Genomic DNA, 20,146 nt, shown 5'->3' on the forward strand with positions numbered 1-20,146 from the left:
ATAAAGCATGCAGGAAATTTACTTTGATACGTCTTAAAATTAGCTACACCAGGCTCAATAAAGGCAAAGTGACAATGGTGAGTAAGTGTTACAACATGCACACTCCTAACACAAACCAACAAAAAGGAACTGGATGTCATCACTAGCAGCTTAAAAAGTAACTTTGCCCAAGGCTACTACTTTCAGGTAAGCAATAGGATGCATAGGAAAGAAGACAGAATAATACAGATATTATTATAATGTAAAATATAATTATTATAGGTTATTATAACATAAAAGTACAAGGTAAAATTTGTGGTGCAGTGTCGTTTCCATAGAGAAGGAGCTCACAAAAGTAAAGAGGAGAGCCGAGCAGTAAATATGCTCCTTGCCCCATGGTGATGGGGAGAAGGAAGGAGACACACTGAAGGAATGAGTTTGATTTAGAAAGGTGACTGACACCAAACACAGCAGAAATGAACTCAATAAGGAATAGTTTAGAGAAGACATCTGGAACCTCTGTGCTTTCTACCACATACCAGAAAAAAAAACAGGGAATCTCCCACAAAAAAATGAAAAGTCAGGAAATTCTCAAGAGATAAGTGAAATTTTTTTGAGTAATTGAACTGTAGCACAGATTGTGGAAGCCAAGAACTCAAGCATCCAAAGGCACAGGGAAATGCATAACAAGACCAGCCAAAGTTGTCACAACTAAGTTGTAAAGCAAATGCTTAAGCCAGCCTTAATGATTAACCATCAGGAGAAACCCAGGGAGAAATTATCACCACATTTGCATATCAGGAAATTACTTTCTCTTCTTTTGAGCACACTATTACTGGTCACCATCCAAAAGAGCGATTCTTGAGCTAAATGAATCCTGTGTCTCACTAGGCAATTCCTAGACTACTTGTAATTAAAGGCACCATTAAGCCTTCAGAGAACCAGATGCCAAACCATGTCAAAAGTTACACAGCTGAATGTGGTCCAATTACACTGCATTCAAGAGATACACCACATCCCAAACAGATATAATTTTATAGGAAGCTTTTTCCATATCTCACAATCTTAAGATAGTTCGAGATGCTCTTGCCTATATTATCCCTTCTTTAGAAAAGACCGTTCCTAGTTAGTTATCTGCCAGCAAGCTTAAGATGGGATAAGTGGCAAATAGAAGAAAAAGCCCATCTAATCACTGATACTGTGGAGAAGCCAATTAAAACATTAAAAAATTTTAATAAAAACTTTACATGGAGAAACAATCTCTTCCTCCCCATTTCACACTTTTTTGGGGGTAGGGTGATATTTTGGAGCCTCTTTTGCATGCTTATTCAGGGTCTGTACAGCCAAGCGACTGTACGTTCTTGTGGATTGGTAAATGCCACAAGCCCAGTTCATCTATTCTTGAAAAAGTCTTTTATAAACAATGTAAAAGGGTAATTACGTGTCATGAAAAGGGCTCTTGCACAGCCTGGTCTGGGTGACAGAACACCCCGAAATATCTTTCGGATTAAGATGTTGATCAAGCTTTCCCCTCTGCATTTAAATGGGAAAAGGAAGTCCAAACTGCAAATCGACTCAGAAACAGCCATCATATAAGATACTAAAAATATTATCATCTAAACACAGGAAGGTCAAAAAATAAATTCTTAACTGCCTTCTCAACATAACACAAAAAGCAAGTCTATTCTTAAGCATACACCAAGGCCAGTGAATTTGGGAGAAAGACAGATGGGAGAATATGCAGGAGAATATGTTCCCTGAATACTTCCACAAATAGGCTACCAAAAGTAAAGAGAGATGCTGTGTCACAAGGGATGCAGAAGTCACAGGAGATGCATTTCTTGACATTCCCCACCAGGAAAACTTCTGAAGCAGACAGAGAAGTCTTTACTACTTGTTACCATGGCACTGCCTCCAGACAGTCATCCTATAGTTTTCCCATATTTGCAAACAAAATGGCCAGCCTCCCATGGTCATGGAGTGACAGATGCCACTTTCTCAGCCTTTCCCAGCAACGTGATGATGATCACCACAAAGAATTACAATGGTACAAGAACCATCAGTGGTCTATGCTGACTTCCCCATTAACTAGCCCCATTCTCCTGCCCTTTCAGCTGTTCCTGTACCCTGAAGCTGTTGACCAGCTTCAATCAAATTGGAGAAAAAAGAAAAGAATCCTAAAACATAACTACCACCCCAAACGCTGAGTGAAATATTAAAGGCTGAATCAAAGAAAGAAAGATAAGGGAACACCAGCGTGGAGAAGTAGACCAAAACACAACACTTGAGGCAACTACCCAGCACGTGGATTACGTATGAGTAAATAAATGGGCAACTAGCCAAAGTTATAATTTCTCTTGCAGTGGGGGTAGTAACTAGAGATGGCAAGTGACAGAAGATGTGTCAGGAAGTGAAAAGCACATCTGTAGGAAACCAGGTACCTTCTACTTGCTCTTCAGCAGATGGACTGTGGAAAGCAGATTGAGATTCTACTTCCAAGGCTTGTATTTTAGCCATTTCTTTTGTGACCTCCTAGTTGGTGTCACCACCAACAGCAAGGCCAGTCTTGGTGGTGTAGTCAACAGTAGTGTAGCCAGTTGCTATTGCTCCAGCCCTGAAGTCACTTCAGCCACTTGCGTTTCCTCACATATACACAGTCTGACAAGTACCAGAGTAGGAATATATAGCTGTGAGAAGCAGATGTCCCAGAACCAGAGGCCTGAAGACTGTGTTCTTGCTCCCCAAGTATACAGTGCCCAACCAGCGACTTACACAGTGTGTTTCCAATATAAACCTGTCATGCTCTGACAAATGCATCCACTCACATTACTCTCCCATTTGATCAAGAAATTGGGACCATAGTTAAGTAGAAAAGGGAACTAACAGAAAGGTGTACTTCCGTTAAAACAATGACACGATTTTTGTCACTTTACTCCAAAAAACTAGATCTACATCATTCATTGCATGAATCTGCTTTTCTGTTTTAAAGATTTTTGCCATCTAACACACAGTCTTGTTTGCAGTCAAGTCAGAACAAAATTGATGAATGCCAACACAGCTGGATCTCAACAGCCCTTCCACTAACTCTAGTGTAAAAATTAAGGAGTGCCAGAGATTACTAAGAAAAATACAGCAACACACCTGTGGGTTTCCAATCAAAAGTCATCTCATGGAGATGGAAACAATTCCAGGTGCAGAGGAAGCATGCAAAGGCAAGCACACATGGCAGAGTTTGCCTTAGTCCAGCTTCGAACCAAGTCACAGCTGCCTTCATTGCAATGACCCTAATTGGCATTTCCAGTTGCAAGACAGGAAAAATCAGCTGACAAGAGCGTCTTTGCCTACAATCCCAGAAAACGTAGGTTGAAGAAGACATAGAGGCCTATCAAAGGCATACATGAAGAAAAAAATTAAAACCCCATTCTTCTTTCTTTTCTACACACTGAGCTAGCTAAAGAAGTCCACGTTCTCCAGTTTCTACCACCAGCATTTATTTATCACCATCCTCAATTCTGAAAGCAAACTCCAAGTGATAATGCACAATCCTCCTGCAAAACTAAACTGAGATGGATGGAGGGCAAGAGGTATAATTTAAGACAGTTTATACTGCTCACAGTACCAAGAACACTGCATTCAGGCTGCAAGAAAGGTCACTGGTAAATTGAAGTCAGCGGACAGTAACAGAAAAGTTTACAAACAACATCTCAACAGAAAAAGGGCTAAATCAAGCATTCAGGGAAAAGAACAACCAGAGAGCAAGTATGGGTATGTAAGAGCCTTCCTCACCCCAGACAAGTGAGCATACTCATCTTCAGAGGCCCAGAACATCTTATGATGAAGCATATGAGATTTGCATTAGTGCCATCGATAGTAGCACCCAGTGCGACAGGAACATCCTCCTTGGCAAAGCCATACACACCAACACAGAAGCCATACTCCAACACAATTTGGAGTTATCTCCCATCTCCCAGCTGGCTCATTCTTTTTAGCGCAGAAGTCTCGGTAGGCAGGATCTCGCTCCAGCAAAGCGCAAAGGATTGCTGCCCTGAGCTGGCTAGACTTCAGCTTTCAGCCTTTTTGCAAATGCTACAGGAGATAAACAATGAGAGAGTTCACTTCTTCCCTTCTGAACGCTGTCATCCAATGAAAACACCGTTTCTCAAATAAAGGAGAAACTCTTAATGTGGTTCTGTTGGAAGAACACGATGGAGATCTGTATTGCGTACCATCAGCAGACAATTGACACACAGCACCACGTCATTGACTTCAGCAGGTCCTTCATGGTCCAAACTCCAGCTGGGAGTTTTAATGCTGAGCCAAAGGAGAAAACAGGAAAATATGAAGAAGCTCAATCTAACAGGACAGGCTGAATCTCACCACACTTTCCTTTCTAACTTTGGACCATCCACATAGACACACTCACCACAGAACAATTCAGGACCTCCAAAATAAAGATAGCCACCCTGACCTTACAGAGGCGCTACTCTTCATAATTAGGTTCCCTGACATTACCATTTCTTCAGTTCCAACTCCAGGGGAAGAGAGAGCATATACCAACTATATTGAATGTCAGGCAATTCAGCTATTTTGGATCAGGAAGACTAAGGACAATGTCCTAAACATCCAACTTTCAGAATAGTATCTTGAAAAAAGAAACACTTCCCTTCAACTGAAGACTCTCCAAGTCCATTTTGTTTGCTCAACACATGTCTTCGCAGTGATAAAACTATCCATCCCTACACTGCACAGCACCAAGTACTGCAGAGCAATATGTTCTCAAAGCCAACAGTGGAGCTGAGCATCCCTGCCCACATCACCTACAAAATGCCTCCTGACATGATAACCCGTGCTCCCCTACTCTCTATCCCCATGGCGCTTCCATCACAATCTCTCCACATCCTCCCTGTATCCATGGACACTTTCCCTCTGCAGCTTCAAGCCCCATCCATATCTCAATTCTTTCTGCCAAGCATCCTCCCAAGTACCAGAGAGGCAGCAAGCAGCGCACATGGGTAATCTAGACCTGGACACGTACTAACTGGTTGACTGGATGATACCAAAAAAAGAGATAATCAGTGAATTTTCCTGTGTTTCCCTTGAGGACATTGAGATATTAAGTCCTTACGTGCTTCATGAACATGTTCATTGATGGCTGGGTAGAGGAGAAAATCAGTGAACTGTACTCTTTTCTCTGATGTGATTAACTCACCCAACCTACTAAAGTGGAAGAGGCAGAAAGACAGCGACAGGAGAAAGCCTTAAAGGAAGTGAGAGACTTCAGACTATGAAAAAAAAATTCCATTTCTGAAAACAACTTAATGGTGCTCATCTGTTCTCACTTTCATACCCATGCCCCAAACACTGTATTTGTATTCAATTTTCTGGTTCACCAAGTAGAAAAATAACCCATTCCTCAGGCCTCCAGCTTTATTTACGCACTTGGTTAGGACTGAGCTGAACGCTCAAACCTGTCATTGAAGGTTTCAGGTGCTCCTAGCTCTGGTTTCCACTCACCATGTAGCAAAGAATCAGCAATGAAGGCTTTGCACTCCACATCACAGACAACAGCACTGCCCAGAAGAAACCACCTTCCACCCTACCACACCAACCAAGGTCCCACTATGTCCCAGTGGCTGGCACTCAACCTCTTCAGCTGGGGTGCAAGCGAGATTAATTCAACCCAAGCGAGAGAAGCAAGCTGCCTCACAGAGCTAAGACTACGTCACATCTACTTAGAATCCAAGTCTTTTTTTTTATTATTTTTTGGTAGGGTTTTGTTTTGAATGAATCAGGCTTGAACTAGCTTACCACGCAGACGTCATCATGCCAATGCCAAAAGGTTGGATAGGGCTGAAGTCCACGGATGCACTTAAAAGTGAGTGGAGCCCTGACATTTACTGGCTTAAAATGATGCAAAAAAAGGCATCTTTGGGCTGCAGCTCTGTGATGCATTAGCTCTGACAAGGGAGATAACTCAAGACCTCCCCACACTGCTCCTTCCCCGCCCCACACCACGGCTGGCTCTCTGCTCTCTTGCTAATATAGCGGCCAGCAGCTCATGCTGTAAATCAGATCAATGAAACATTCAGTTAAAAATAACAGCCAAAAACTCCTCCATTGCAGGAAAGCCTTTAGTATTACAAATGATGAAAGCACGTGTCTAAAAAAAGCAAGCTGAGTTGAGAGCAATTTCTGAGAAGGTGGCAAAAAACCAGCACCAAGCCCAGCCAGGAGAACAGGGGCTGGGCTGCTCCAAGCATTGCTGGGTCACCAGAATAACCCTGATAGTGGGAAAATGGGTCTCAGTAACCCCAGCTAGGAGCTACCTAGATCAAAGATGTTGCCTGGCTCCCATCCTGGACCTGTGTGGTGATGCTGTAGGAGCAGGACATTCAGAGGACACCACCATCCTCTACTTGGCGAGCTAGTCCTGGGGCATCTTCTTGCCCAGTGGGCTGCGTTATTCCTGCCTTGTGGCTGGGAGCCATGGGGAAGACACTGGGATGCAGCTTCTGGGGTCAAGAAATAGCATCCTTGTGGTGAGCACAAGCATTTGGCTTGCGGTGCTTCATCCCTGAGGTTTTTTACAACTATTTTTATGACGGATGCTGGGAAACATGAGGGATATGGGGGCTGGCTTGGGTTTTGTTTTTTCCCCCTTTTCATCTGATCTAAGCACATGTTAAACAAATAACCAGCTGCCTTCAGCCTGCAATCCAGATGGATGTCCCCACGCTTGCACCAGACCAGTGCTTCACCCACAGCAGCCAGGTCCATCAGCAGGAGGATCTGCAACAGGAGGATGCACTGCAGCACCTCACCTCCCATTTCCAACACTGGGATGCAATCCTGCTACAGTGATTGCAGCCTTTAATGTCTTTTACAAACATCTGATTCACTCCGTATTAATCCCTCAGAGCAGCTACTCCTTCATTTTACCCCTGGAGACACCAAGCTAAAATATTTGTCGGGTTAAACAGAAAAACCTACATCTCTAGGCAGTCATTCAGGACAGAGGAGCTGTTGTTACGCAGTTCTCTGATATAGTACAGCAGTATAACACCATGCTTGCAATAAAAGTACAGGACGAGCTTCTAAAGATGCCTTTCTAAACTAGATGTTTCTAAGTGAATTTAGGTTTCATGACAAGCTCTTTTTGCTTACTTCTCACTTTTTCTCATCCTTTTTTGGGGGGGTGGGGTGGGCAGGCAGACAGGGGCTGTTCTTTCTCAACCTCAGTATTAAATAAGAGGGACCCAAAAATATATTGAAAATGCACTCCTAAGGTATGGCACACAGCATATTTCAAACAAATGCAGCTGAAAACCTCCAAACTATCAAAAGCTATTTCAATAAGGGGTTTCACCTACTTGACACATTCACACAACTTCTGAAAAGTTGAATCTCTTCCAAGTATTTTAACTCAATTGCACGGACAAACTCACCAGCACAGGGAAGGTGTCAACAACCCCATGGTCCACATCTCCGCAGTCTTCCCAGGCTCTAGAGGGCTTCTCAAAGCTGTCTACGTGGGACATCAGGCTTCCTCAAGACCTAGTGCCCTGAAACACCCTTGCTGTGAGCTGGGCTTTCCTTCCAGCCTCCCAACTGGTTGCAATACTGATCATCGTCTCCTCGCTTCCTTTTACTCTCCAATAAATTTGAAGTTACCCAAGTCAGGAAACAACCTTCTTGTCTTGCACTTGCACATCTTCCAGCTCACAATACCTATAACCTACAGCAATGCTCAAACGCAATGATTACCAGCTGGACCTTCAACAGCAGGACACTTATTTGTGCTGCTCTACTCTGTCTACGTGCAAGGAAGAGGTTTCTGATGGGGTGTTCAAGCTCAGCCCCTTCTCCATGAATCCCATGGCATCCTGCCATACACCTCCATCAAGCTCCAGCTTCAGCACACCATGACAGGATACAGCTCATTATTTTAGGGAGAGCTTTCAGACACTGTCTCTCAGCTGACTTTTCCAGACCATGTTCAGATACCCCCATAAATTTTTAGTACTGAAAGAGCAAACCATGGAGGTGAGCATTAGCACGTGTGTGTCATCCACATCTCGGCCACGACAAATCACGAACACTGAACAAGACCTGATATGCGCCGTTTTATTTGACCTTTGACTACAACGGAGCCAAAGCAAGGTGATTCCAGCCTATAAATATTCCTGACTCAGCAAGCATGTGCAGACTAAAGAAGCTCAGACCTCAAACCTTGAAGGTAAGTGTACAACAGCATCGAATCCCCTCAGTTGTTTCACCTTAAATAGACAGGAGGGAAGGGTTGACACTGAAGTGACGCTCTGCAATTCAGGCAAACTGTGTTCAATTGCCAGGCTTGCATAAACTCCGTAATGCATTATTGTCTATCAAGGAGCATTAAAGACAAGGCACTGTCACCTCACCTGCCTCCAAAGCACCCTAGTGCTGCAAAATGCATAGAAAATACTCTTGGTTTAATGGGGTGTTATGCTGCTTCAGTATAGCACAGCAAGAAATGGACTTGCATCATTTTAATTTTTAACCTTCAAGTAGATTGAATTAAAAAAAAAAAAATCACAAATGTAAAATGATACAACAATTACAATCAAGGTAGCAAGAAACTGGCACCGTGTTTATCACTGGAACAGTTTGGGAGTTATCCTGAACCACTTCATACCATTGATCAAGGCATTTCTTTGCATCAGCCTGCTGCAGTAGGCAGATAAAACATAGCTGCACTGTGTGCATAAACTGTTTAAATACATAAATCTTAGCAAAGTGGTTTCTTATTTTGAGGCAAAACCAGAAAGAATTACACGTTGAATTAAGTATTTTCTTCTCTGTCCTATTCTCAACTGCCTGAAAGATCAATTAAAGTGCTTTTGCATAAAACAGGCAGAGAAGTGCTTTCCAAAAATAAATAAATAATGAAGCTACTCTTTGCTTTTAATATGATTTCTAAAGAAAACAAGCATAACGACTTAAAGATTCCCACAGTGATAAAGAAGAAAATGCAGAAGGTTTAATCATGCACTTACAAGGCACCAAAACAGATTTCCCAAGTCTTAACATCTCTTGCAAAATTTTAGGTGCTCATACACAAATATTAGTAACATGCTGTAGCAAGCTGAATAGTTTCCCCTGCCCTCGCACAGAAATATGTGCAAGTCCCTCCCTTGCACTCACATACACACATTTGCTGTTTCCATCACTTTTCTATTTGCAAACAGATCAAAATGAAAATATAAGCAATCGTGCTGTGGCTTTTAACACCTTCCTCCCCTTATGGAGGTCTTGCTGTCCTGCATATCAGCAACCTCTCTGTCCCAACTACACTGCAACATCTGGAAGCATCAGGGTGAGTTCTCTGCACGCTGACCAGTGATGTGACTCACGGCCAAAGCCTCAGCACTGCGAGAGCATCACTGAGTTCAGCTGGTCTCCCAGTTTCTAACTGTAATGAGAACTGGGAGAAAGGGGAGAGAGGTCATCCCACCAAGCAAACTCAAGACCTACATTCTTCTCCCTCAGACTGCCCTATATATATCATGTCTTCACAACATAAGGGAGGAACTGTTCCCATCAAAACCCCACCTTCTTACTTTCTAAGGAAGAAATTTATTAGGATGATGGTGGTGAAACACTGGACCAGAGGTGGCAGATGCCCCATCCCTGTAAACATTCCAGGTCAGGTTGGATGGGGCTCTGAGCAACCTGATCTAGTTGAAGATGTCCCTGCTCACTGCAGCAGGGTTGGACAAGATGACCTTTGAAGGTCCTTCCAACCCAAACTATTCTATGATTCTGTGACTATTAGTTCTCTAGACAGCAGCAAACCATTACACCATCACGTCAAGACAAACCCAGAGGACCCTTCCAAGCTGTGTTGTTGGACAGCAATTTGGTGGAATTATATCTCCTCCCTCCCACAGCATTGGTGAAGCGCTCGAGCACTCTTCTACTTTGCCCACCCAATGCCAAGACGTTGGGTTGACTTCCAGCAACGCAGTCTGGAAAGGAAGTCTCAGCCCCAGGCAAAGCTATGATAGGGGACAATAGTCATCCTCACACCCAAATGCAAAAGAGCTGACAGGAGAGACAAATCACTGCCCTACTCAATTGAAAGAGGAGGAAAATAAGTTGCAATCCAAAAAAAAAAAACCCAAAACAAACAACAAGAAAAAAAACAAAACCAACCAAAAAAAAACAACAAAAAAAAACAACAAAGAAAAACAAAAGCTAAGAGGCGAATAATTCATTTAGGCAATATGCAGTGCCCATACTCTACCTGAACTGTTTAAGTTTGAGGTTCATGGTTTAATCAGAACCACCATAAAAAGAAAAGCTAGGTTCATAAGTACAAGACTTATCTTGAGTAAACAAAATAGATGTCTTGGTAAGGCATTTTTATTTAAAATAGAAAAAAATAGGTTGCAGTTTGTCAACTGACCAGTAAGGGGAGTCGGTGCCTAGAGCTTTGAGTCAACCACGCATATGCAGTTTTGGGTGGAAAAAGCTCAAATAAACATTTCTGAGGTAGTGACATTAAGAAAACATTGACAACTGCCAGAAGATGCTAGAGGAAGACGGACAGAGAGCACCATGTCCAGAAAACCCACTAACCTGGAAAAGAGAGAGGGCTTGAGAGATACTACAGTAGAAAAAAGTCATGGTTTTGCTTGGAAATGGGTCTTTATCTCCCTGCAAGACTTAATGGAGAGCCTGTGATGGAGCACTTGGAAGGAAAAGGGCAAAGGACAACTGAAATCAAGTCAAGATGGAGCTTGGGATAAGAAAATAAGGGTTACATCTCAATGCACTTCTGAGTACAATACTCTAATGGTAGCATGCTCCCCAGAAAAGACTTGGGCCAATTTCTCTGGTGGCCTTGAGGAGACATCTAGGAGGGTACCAGACGCCTGGGAGAAGACTTCAGAAGACAAGGGCTAATCAGCCACCTTATCACCAAGCCTCAGCACTAGAAACAAAAAGGGAAAAAATAAAGATTTATTTTTTAAAAAAATAAAAGCTCAAATCCTCTTGCAAGGAGTGGGATTTAATAATATTATACAGTATCTAAAGGAAAATGCCAGCAGTAGGAACTCATTAAGCATTGTATGGGGAACAGCAGCAAAATCACTGCTGCGTCTATAGCCGTGCTGGGCTCGTCAACAGAAATGGAGCTGCCACCGGCTACCAGGCCATGGGGAGGTGCACGCAAATGCTTATGTTCCTCTTTCCTGTTAATCTCATTAACCTCATATTTACTCTGTTGTTGGTGATTACTCAGGATGTTAATAGGCATACTTTTTGCATACTATTTACTGAACGTTACAAATCTGTTTAGCTCTGTATACGAAATGGGGCTGGAATATGCCAATGCTCCCCATGGTATTGAAAAAAGAGGTAGAGAAATAAAATCCTTTTTAAGGACTCATTTCAAAGATCGTGATTTCTGGAATAAGAATTAAGTGCAAGATAACCAATTGATTCAGTTAAAAATATAAAACCCTTCCTTTTTTCTAGTTCTAGAATACTTTCTAAAGTGTTCTATGAAGGAGGAACAGACACCAAACCAAAAATACCCAAGAAAAGATTTATTTCCTACTATTAAGCTGAAGTACATGAAACAACTATTCTAGCCACGATACAAATTACCATTAATGGTATTCCAGGTGGGAAAAACAGATGTAGTTTAAGAAAACTATTTCTGCTGCTAACTCCACAGGTTTTACAAATACAGTCTGTTACGCCTTGAAAAATGAAACTTTCACTGACCATCTGTTCCTAGCAGAGAGCACCCATTAATACTTGCTTTGGCCAGAAAGCCCAACTCAAAGCCAGTGCACCATGAGCGTGGGCCATTCCAGAGCTTAATAAACCAGCCAAATCAGGCAAGATCAGCTGTCAGGGGAAGAATTTGGATGGAGATCACCCAACATTAACCACTTAAAACAAGGAAACCACCACAAGAGCAGAAAACGCCATCCAGAGGCGAACATCTGCAAGCGCTGAGCCCACAACATTCCTGCACACCCACTCCAGAGGCTGGGTCTACAAAACATAGCATCATCTCCAATGGGTTGAAGGGATATGGAGACAAACAACCAAAACAAAAGAACAAACCTGAAACAGGAAGGATTACCAAAGAAAAAGAGCAAAAAATATCTCACCCACAATTGTATTCCCTTGTCTTGTGGAGCCACTTGTTCGGCACTAGGCAGCAATAGCTCAATGGACCCAAGGCCCGTCTCAGCAGTATTGTCTCTGTTCAGGGAAAAGGAAAAAAATGAAAACCAGGAGTGAAAAGTTCATACAGGTTTTTATCTGCTGTGTTTTCCTTAGTCTGAAGCACAGGCATTCCCAAGACTGAGGTTTTAGCCATATCTTTAGATTCGACTGCCTTTGGGAGTTTTCACACCCCATGAATTTCTTAAAGAAAAAAAATATATATATATATTAGGCAAGCTTTGCTTTTGGCCTACACAATATCTCTCGACAATGTAGCACGCGCATTAAAGAAACCCACTCCTTCCCTTTAATTTCAGAGTGCAAACATTAGGGGATGCCCAGTGAGATACAGCAACTAATTTTCATTTTCTGCAATTTCTGATTTCACATAACTGTCATTTCCCCCTGCTTAGCGATCTCATATTTTATATTCAGTCTTAACCAGTTAAGCAGGATCTGTCAGCATTTTTCCTATAAAAAGAAAGCCCATGTGACTAAAGGGATTGCTGAGCTAGAAGCACACAACTTGGACAACCAAGTGGACCCAGCACTGGAAGAGGTGTGACCACAGAAGAGCAAAACCTTCGTTAGGATGGTGTAACACAAAGCTGCACAGAAGACTCATGCCTTTGTAACGGCAGGCAATCTGTTATAAAGCAAAGATAGCAGAAGACTGAAAAATCATTATGGTATCTTTATAATTGATTTTTAACTAAAAATACATAGAAAGAGGAAAAAATAAATTACTACTTTGGGGAACATTATTCATACAAGAGTGCATGTGCTCATGCTTGTGTATAGAGCAACAGGCAAAGATAACAGATCTATATAGACAGATATACAACTGCATATTTTAGAAGAGCATCCGTAAAGATCTGATAGCTCGGATAACTCTGGAGACTCTAGTTAATGATGTAATAAACCCATTTCCCACGCACACACTTAACTGAATTTTTTGTCCCAAATTTGGAAACTAATGCTTCAGAAGGAATTGAACAACCTTTTAATGTGGTTTATAATGCTTTAATAAAAAATAAAATAGAAAAAAAGAAAAAGAATGGCTTAGGCAACTGAGGTAGAGGCATTTTTACACTGTGTAAAGTTAAGGACGTACAAGTATTACGCTCTTTTTACAGTCATTATTTCTCAAAGTGTTTTAATCAAACTGCTGAAAATTTTGGCTGGTTGGTTTGTTTTAAGCAGGAAGAGCATCATCACACAGGACTCAGTCTTCCAGACTTATCATCAAAGCTTTATTATCCCTCCTTGTGATGGGATGGTGGAGAAACTCAAATCACATGGGATGACACTGGAACTGGAGAGAGGAGCAAAGGATGCTGAACTGAAGGAGCTCCTGCCCTGAGTTTTCATACCCTTAGAAAAACCACACAATTACCCTTTCCTCTTCTTTGATTAACACAATCTATTTCAACATCCTCAAAAGCCAACAGCAGAAGCTCCAACACATGGACAAAAAAAAAAAATCATTAAAAGCCTTTTAGATAAAGTACAGTACCCGCCACCAGCTTTCGAAGACTTCCAAACATCAAGACATGCTGTGATTTCTCAAGGAGGCAGCCTTTCCTCTTTGTCATCACTGTACAGCGACACACAAAGCATGTGCGTTGTCACCACAGAGATGTAGGATTCCTTGTACAAATCCTATTCCTCCTGTAACACATCTAAGGAAGCATTGATACGAAGTACTACTGTCTACTGCTTCACAGTTACACATTAGCAACTAAATGGAAAGTCTACATACCAACATTCAACAGTCTTGGGATTGTTTCTTCTGGGTTTTGTGGGTTTGCTTTGTTTTTTTGAAATCTCAGTACAAGTAGAAAAACGTAAAAGCAGAGTTAACTGCTTGGCGGGCAGCTAAAATACACAGGACTGTACTTTCCCCTTCTCTGATGCATGCCACATCTCAGTGCATTCAGAGGTCCCAGCAAAGTGCAAGCAGCAGAGGATCCCTCCAGCCCTGCCATCACATACCCAGGAAAGTCACTCCTTGACCACCTGTATCGCCTTCCGCATACTACCAAGTTGCCATAATTCATAAAAAGAGCAAAACTGAGCGAGTTTACTCCTTTCATTTGTTAAAAAAAGAAACAAAACCTAATATTCATGTGATTCAGTGCAATTTAAGGTGGGGAAAAAAAGTTAGAGATCTTGTCTCAAGCAATCCCACATGGAGTAATCCTGCTCTAAATAAAGACAGCATTATTTGTCCAGAACACAGAGTCCAGCACTGAAATCTGAGGATGTGCATAGCTCCTAAGGTAACAATTTCTATCACCTTCCTGTAGCCTTGGGTCAGGCATTTTTAAACTGCCTCTACAAGTAAAAATCAGTAATCTTTTTAATTTTTCAGAAGATGCTAAGCCATAACATATCCCATCCTGCCAAGTGGGGATTCAGGTCCTTAAGCGTAGAAACCTGGTGGCCCAGTTTTACAGAAGTATCAATATTATGCTCGTCTCTCAGAGCACCCAATGGTGCAGGCAGCCCTAGGAGGATGAAAACCAATATTGAAATTATCAACATGCAATATGTCACACATGCGACTTCTTGCCGACCCATCTTCTCCTTCATCCTCCCACCCTTCCCATCCCATGGATCTATTTCTTTTCCTCTCCGATTCCATCTCATCAGGTGGTTTCTCCGCAGCAGAGATATCTCCTTCTGCTGGACACTGTACGGGAATGCAAGAGGGACATGATCTTTGGTTGGCATCCATAGGAACAACTCCACTATAGGGAGGAATTAATGACAACTCTGCCTACCTGCAGGTTTTGGAGGGTTTTTTTAAGCCATCGTGTATATAACTCACATGATGTCAGTACAAGAATATCACGCTAAAGATCTGGAATGTAAGGGGCGGGTTTTCCTCGTTTCTATGGTTATAAGCAATTTTAATGACCAACCTAAATAAAAAAGCTGGAAGAGAGAGAAAGTAGGAAGGAGTGAGGTAGGCGTTTAATTTTGATTGACAAGACATAGCATAACTAGTTAAGATCTGTCAAGTGCCTGCTGAGGATCACAAATCCTCAGCACATTGTATGGCAGACAGAATTAGTCCAAATGCAGAGCTTTACAAAAAATGTTTCTTACCCCATGAGATCAGAGTTCACCATGTCATTTTTCCCACACAAAGCAGCTGATATCATAACTACCAAAGGAGCCAAGATAGGGACAGAAAAAAATATATAGTTTACATTATTTGTGAGATTTTCAAATGTTAACAAGCTACAATGTCTTAACTTTTGTCCCTGGCCAACATGTATTTTCATATATATATTTACACACACACACACATATTTATATGTATAAAAGGACAGCATTCCCCAGATCGTTAACCACCACAAAAGCAATTTGAAAAGCATTATCAATGACATGACTTCAGAATCACATCTGCATCACATTAAATGCTGTACAAATACAGAGTAAGCAGATGATTCCTGCATTAAAGACCCTAAAATAGGAGATTGAATGCAGACAGAGTTGAACATAGATTGGATGGGAAACATCAGGAAACGCAGAGAGAAACACCAGCATGACAGTTGGCTGTGAGGTTCCCTGAAGATACACCATCAAAAAACCAAGGTGTGGGGAAAATGAAGTGCATATTACAAATGTTCATGGGTGATGTCATCAAGAGGGAAGAAGAACAGAGTGACAGAGACTTGGAACATTTCAAAGTCAGGAGCAGAGATTCATGACCTTGGAGCGAAGAGTCAACATCTCAATGAGGCATAAGGCAGCACAAGAAGGGCTCTGGAAGACATAACTAGAAGCTTGTGTTTAATGTCACAGAGATGCAGGATGCAGCAAAGGAGAGACAAAAAGAAGATTCAAGATGTGCCTGAACCAATCTAGGGAGATGTTTTTATTTTACTCATTCAGCACTGTCAAGATGCAAGCAGGACACGGTGATCTTCACAGGGCTACATGCTCAGGGGCCACCACTTTCTGAGTTTCATATACTTTCTTTTAATGTTTTAAAAGGCTCTGCTATTTTATCAAACGCTGTTTGACTTTTAAGGAGGGGAAAAACAGGCAAGAGAGGACAGGGTTACAAAGGAGGGAAGTCAACAGCTCCCGAGATGCCTGCCAACAGGATCTGCATTTAAACCATGCAGTTTTGGCAGAGAACACCCTCAAAATTTGATATTTAAAAGTCTTATGGTGTTGGAACATATAATTAAAGTAAAAGGACACAAGTGAACTAAGAGCTGATCAACACAAACTTGTATCAAAGTCAGGAGAACTTGTTCCCACAAAGTCTCAGCCACCTGGTTCTCCCATGCTACACTGAAAGAAATAAAAATTAGCTACCAACTGCTTTTATTTTATTTCCACTGAAGATCATCCCCCTCCAGCCTGTAAAAGGTACAGATTTGTACCAGTCTCAGGGAGCTAAAAAAAAAAAAAAACAAAAAAAAAACAAAAAAACACCAAACACAAACAAAACCCCCAAATCACAAGAAGTTGCCTCATTTACTGGCAGTTTCCAATCCTAGAGCAACATATTTAGTGTGATACAAACTCTTCTTTCCCCAACAATACCCAGGCTTCATAATGTAAGAATAACGAAAACACCTACAAAATTAGTTTTTCTTGAAGAACCACAATACTCGCTGATCAAGAATTGGAATAAATGGAAGGACTCAAATCCCTTTCCCAGATCGTCACCTCGTGCGGGCAAGTCCACCAACCTCTGTCTCTTAAAACTCTCAATTTGCAAGCAATTAAACTAAACCTGTGTCCTGGCTGCGGTAGAGTTAATTTTCTTCATAGTAGCTGGTATGGGGCTATATTTCGGACTTGGGATGAACACAGTGTTGATAATACAGGGATGTCTGAGCTAATGCTGAGCAGTGCTTACACAGAGTCAAGGGCTTTGCTGCTTCTCACCCCACCCCACCAGCAAGGAGGCTGGTGGTGCACAAAAAGTTGGGAGGGGACACAGCTGGGACAGCTGACCCCGACTGACCAAAGGGATATTCCAGACCATAGGACGTCATGCTCAGCATATAAAGCTGGGGGAAGAAGAAGGAAAAGGGGAACATTTGGAGTGATGGCATCTGTCTTCCCAAGTCACTGTTAGGTGTGGTGGAGCCCTGCTTTCCTAGAGATGGCTGAACACCTGCCTGCCCATGGGGAGTGGGGAATTAATTCCTTGTTTTGCTTTACTTGTACGTGAGGCTTTTGCTTTACCTATTAAACTGTCTTTATCTCAAGTGATGAGTTTTCTCACTGTTACTCTTACAATTCTCTCCCCCATCCCACTGGCTGGGAGTGAGAGAGTGGTTGTGTGGGGCTTAGTTGCTGGCTGGGGTTAAACCATGACAACCTGTATGAAATTTATTCATTCAGCAGTTATAACCTAAACAAGCAGAGTAGCACTCACACACTGTTACCTCTTACTACCAGTATCTAAAAAGTCATTATAGAGAACGTGGCAGATTTGGGCACGGACTCCTCAATTTCAACCAAAAATTACAACTGACCTCTTGAGAAGTCAACCAAGACTTCTAAAATGCTGACGTTGGTGTGATGTTGAAATGAGGAAATGTACAATGAGGAAAACCAAGCGCCAGGGCATGTTCTCCCACCGTTCTGTTGGGCACATTGGCTTTACTCAAGTCTAACCATGGCCCATGATGATTTGAGGGGGTGTACAAGTCCAATGAACACCTCAGCTCAGATTATTTAAGTCCCTGAGAAATCGCATGCAAGAGACAAAAGCCCTCCTATCTAATGGCTGAGGTCCACAGCCAAAAAACTTGGTGAACTCTGTCCAGGAAACATCTACTGAAATAAACCCATCACCAGCACACAGGAACTGCTCAGTAACTGTGGTTGTAACCTAGTTATGAGGGATGTGTGTGAGAGGAAGGAAAGGAGTGAGCTCTTGCTAGTGTTCAATTCATCAAGGACATCTTAAATGCATCATTTAATGAGACAAAGAGACACCACAAGTCAAATACTGTTCAAAAGTAGGATCAAGGATAAAACATGAATATTAGGCAACAGTGGATAAGAAAAGAAGATATGCCAGTGCCAAAGGTACTGCCAAGAGGTTAAAACTGCCACCTGCATTTCAGTCCTCAAATATTAAATAAGGCAACTTTTGGCCCATGGTATATAATAGCTTCTGTTGATCTCCCTCAGTGCCCCTTGTCCTTACTGAAGCAGGATAACTGCTTTACCTACCCAAAAAACCACATAGCTGCCCAGCTGTAGCTGTTGAATACAAGTGACCTTGGGAGCAGAAAGAAGGAGAAATGGTACCTCTGACTTGTAATGATGGACAAAGGACCAGCTTGGACAGTCGCAAAGCAAGAACCATGAAACCACTGCTTTGGTTCTCCTAATTTACTGCTGTTTCCTTCCCAGTAGTGCCACCATGAACTCAGTAACCAGAAAAATAAAACAAAAAAAAGGCGATTCATGTTTTATCCAATTTCTTATTGCAAGGTTTCAAACAGCCAAGCTGCCTATCACCAACTTGAAGATAAAAGTCAAAGCAGCATTGAGTCAGCTGGCACAAGCTCATTTATTACCAGATAATACCTCCAAACCTCCCAAACCAACTCTGAAGCTATCAGAGCCACTGCTTCCCTGGACAGTGCCTGGGCATTACTTGCAAATGAAACGCAACCAGATTTATTGCTTCTGCAACCCTGGAAATTCAAGTTACGGAGTTGACGTTACATTTCGTTTTGCCAATGCTAATCTAATACCTTTTTAAAGGTGCATACGTTTCACCCTGTTGGCTTCCAACACTGAATCACCAGCTCTGCTAAGCTTCAGAATAAATGAGACGAGCGTGCCCTCTGGGTGAAATCCCTTGTTGTAATCTTTATTCAAAACACACTGCTTTGGAGCCTTGCGTGCATTGCCAAAAATCGCCTTGAGGTTTGCTCTTAAGATGGCAATTTGCATATCAACATTTTGCTGCAGAGCTTATCCAATGTCCCCACTATTATTTTAATACTCAACTGTGGGCGGCCCCCTGAGCAGCACACAGAAGTGCACGCTAAAAATACTCTTGCCTTCCCCACCGGCTCCACATATGACCACAGCTAATGCCGGCTCGGATGCAAAACCAGGAGCGACGGCATCCATCCGCCTCTCGAGGAGGATGCACAGGCTCCTAAGTGCTTGAAAAACATGCCAAGAAGCAGAAAAGTACCTCTGCATGGATGGAGGAAGAATGCACGCAGCAGCTGGAGGAGGATGGCTGCAGAAAGAGCCAGTTTTGCAGTCAAGGAAAGCAGCAGAGGTTTATCCAAGTGCAAGATATACTTGGGAAAACACATTAAGAGGTAATAAAGCGGGCGAGGGAGGCATCGCCCGGGACATGAATTTAAGATGATGCTGAACAGAAGGGAAAGAAACCTCATGCACAGAACAGGAGAGATGCCAGGCGAACACGAGCACAGCCTGATTCATGCCCCAGAAGGGAGATGCTGGTCCCATTAGCAGCACCGTGTTGATGAAAGCACACCAAAAAAACATGGATTGCAGGTTTTTTTGTGCCCTCCTCCCCCTTACCCAGAAAACCCCTGTCTCGGAGGTTGTAATTATTTTTTGGCAAAGTGTCAACAGGTCCAGGAAATTAAACCAAAAACCAGAGTTATTTCTGAGATGCATCGCAGAGAGCCAGCATTGGAGCCCAGCTATGAAATCAGCAAGTGCAAGGCCACCCTCGTCAGCTTAGGAGAGCAACTTTGCAAAATGCCATGCAGCCAGCCAGGCAAAATAACCACCCTCAGTCTGCACAGGAAGACAAGTAATGGATATGGAGCACAATGAACCATGAGAAAATATTGCTTCAGTCAACTACCAAGTCTTTTGTCATGGGGCTGTTAGGCTTTGAGATGGTGTCCATCAAGATGGCATCCACACAGCCCTTATCTGACTACGATAA

The 20,146-nt window shown here is 42.4% G+C and overlaps 1 protein-coding gene across 18 annotated transcripts in view; it reads right to left on the bottom strand.

Moving 5' to 3' along the window:
- Positions 1–20,146, bottom strand: part of TSNARE1 (t-SNARE domain containing 1) — a 485,628-nt gene that overhangs the window by 456,337 nt on the left and 9,145 nt on the right. For 13 of the 18 annotated variants that reach the window (XM_049828090.1, XM_049827997.1, XM_049828034.1 and 10 more), the window contains one exon: positions 12,150–12,243. The gene's annotated coding sequence lies outside the window, so the exon portion shown is untranslated. The remainder of the gene's footprint in view (positions 1–12,149; positions 12,244–20,146) is intronic. The other 5 variants (XM_049828098.1, XM_049828073.1, XM_049828081.1 and 2 more) reach the window with 1 other exon arrangement.

The sequence above is a fragment of the Accipiter gentilis genome, chromosome 2, assembly GCF_929443795.1.
Source record: "Accipiter gentilis chromosome 2, bAccGen1.1, whole genome shotgun sequence".
Classification (NCBI taxonomy): domain Eukaryota; kingdom Metazoa; phylum Chordata; class Aves; order Accipitriformes; family Accipitridae; genus Astur; species Astur gentilis.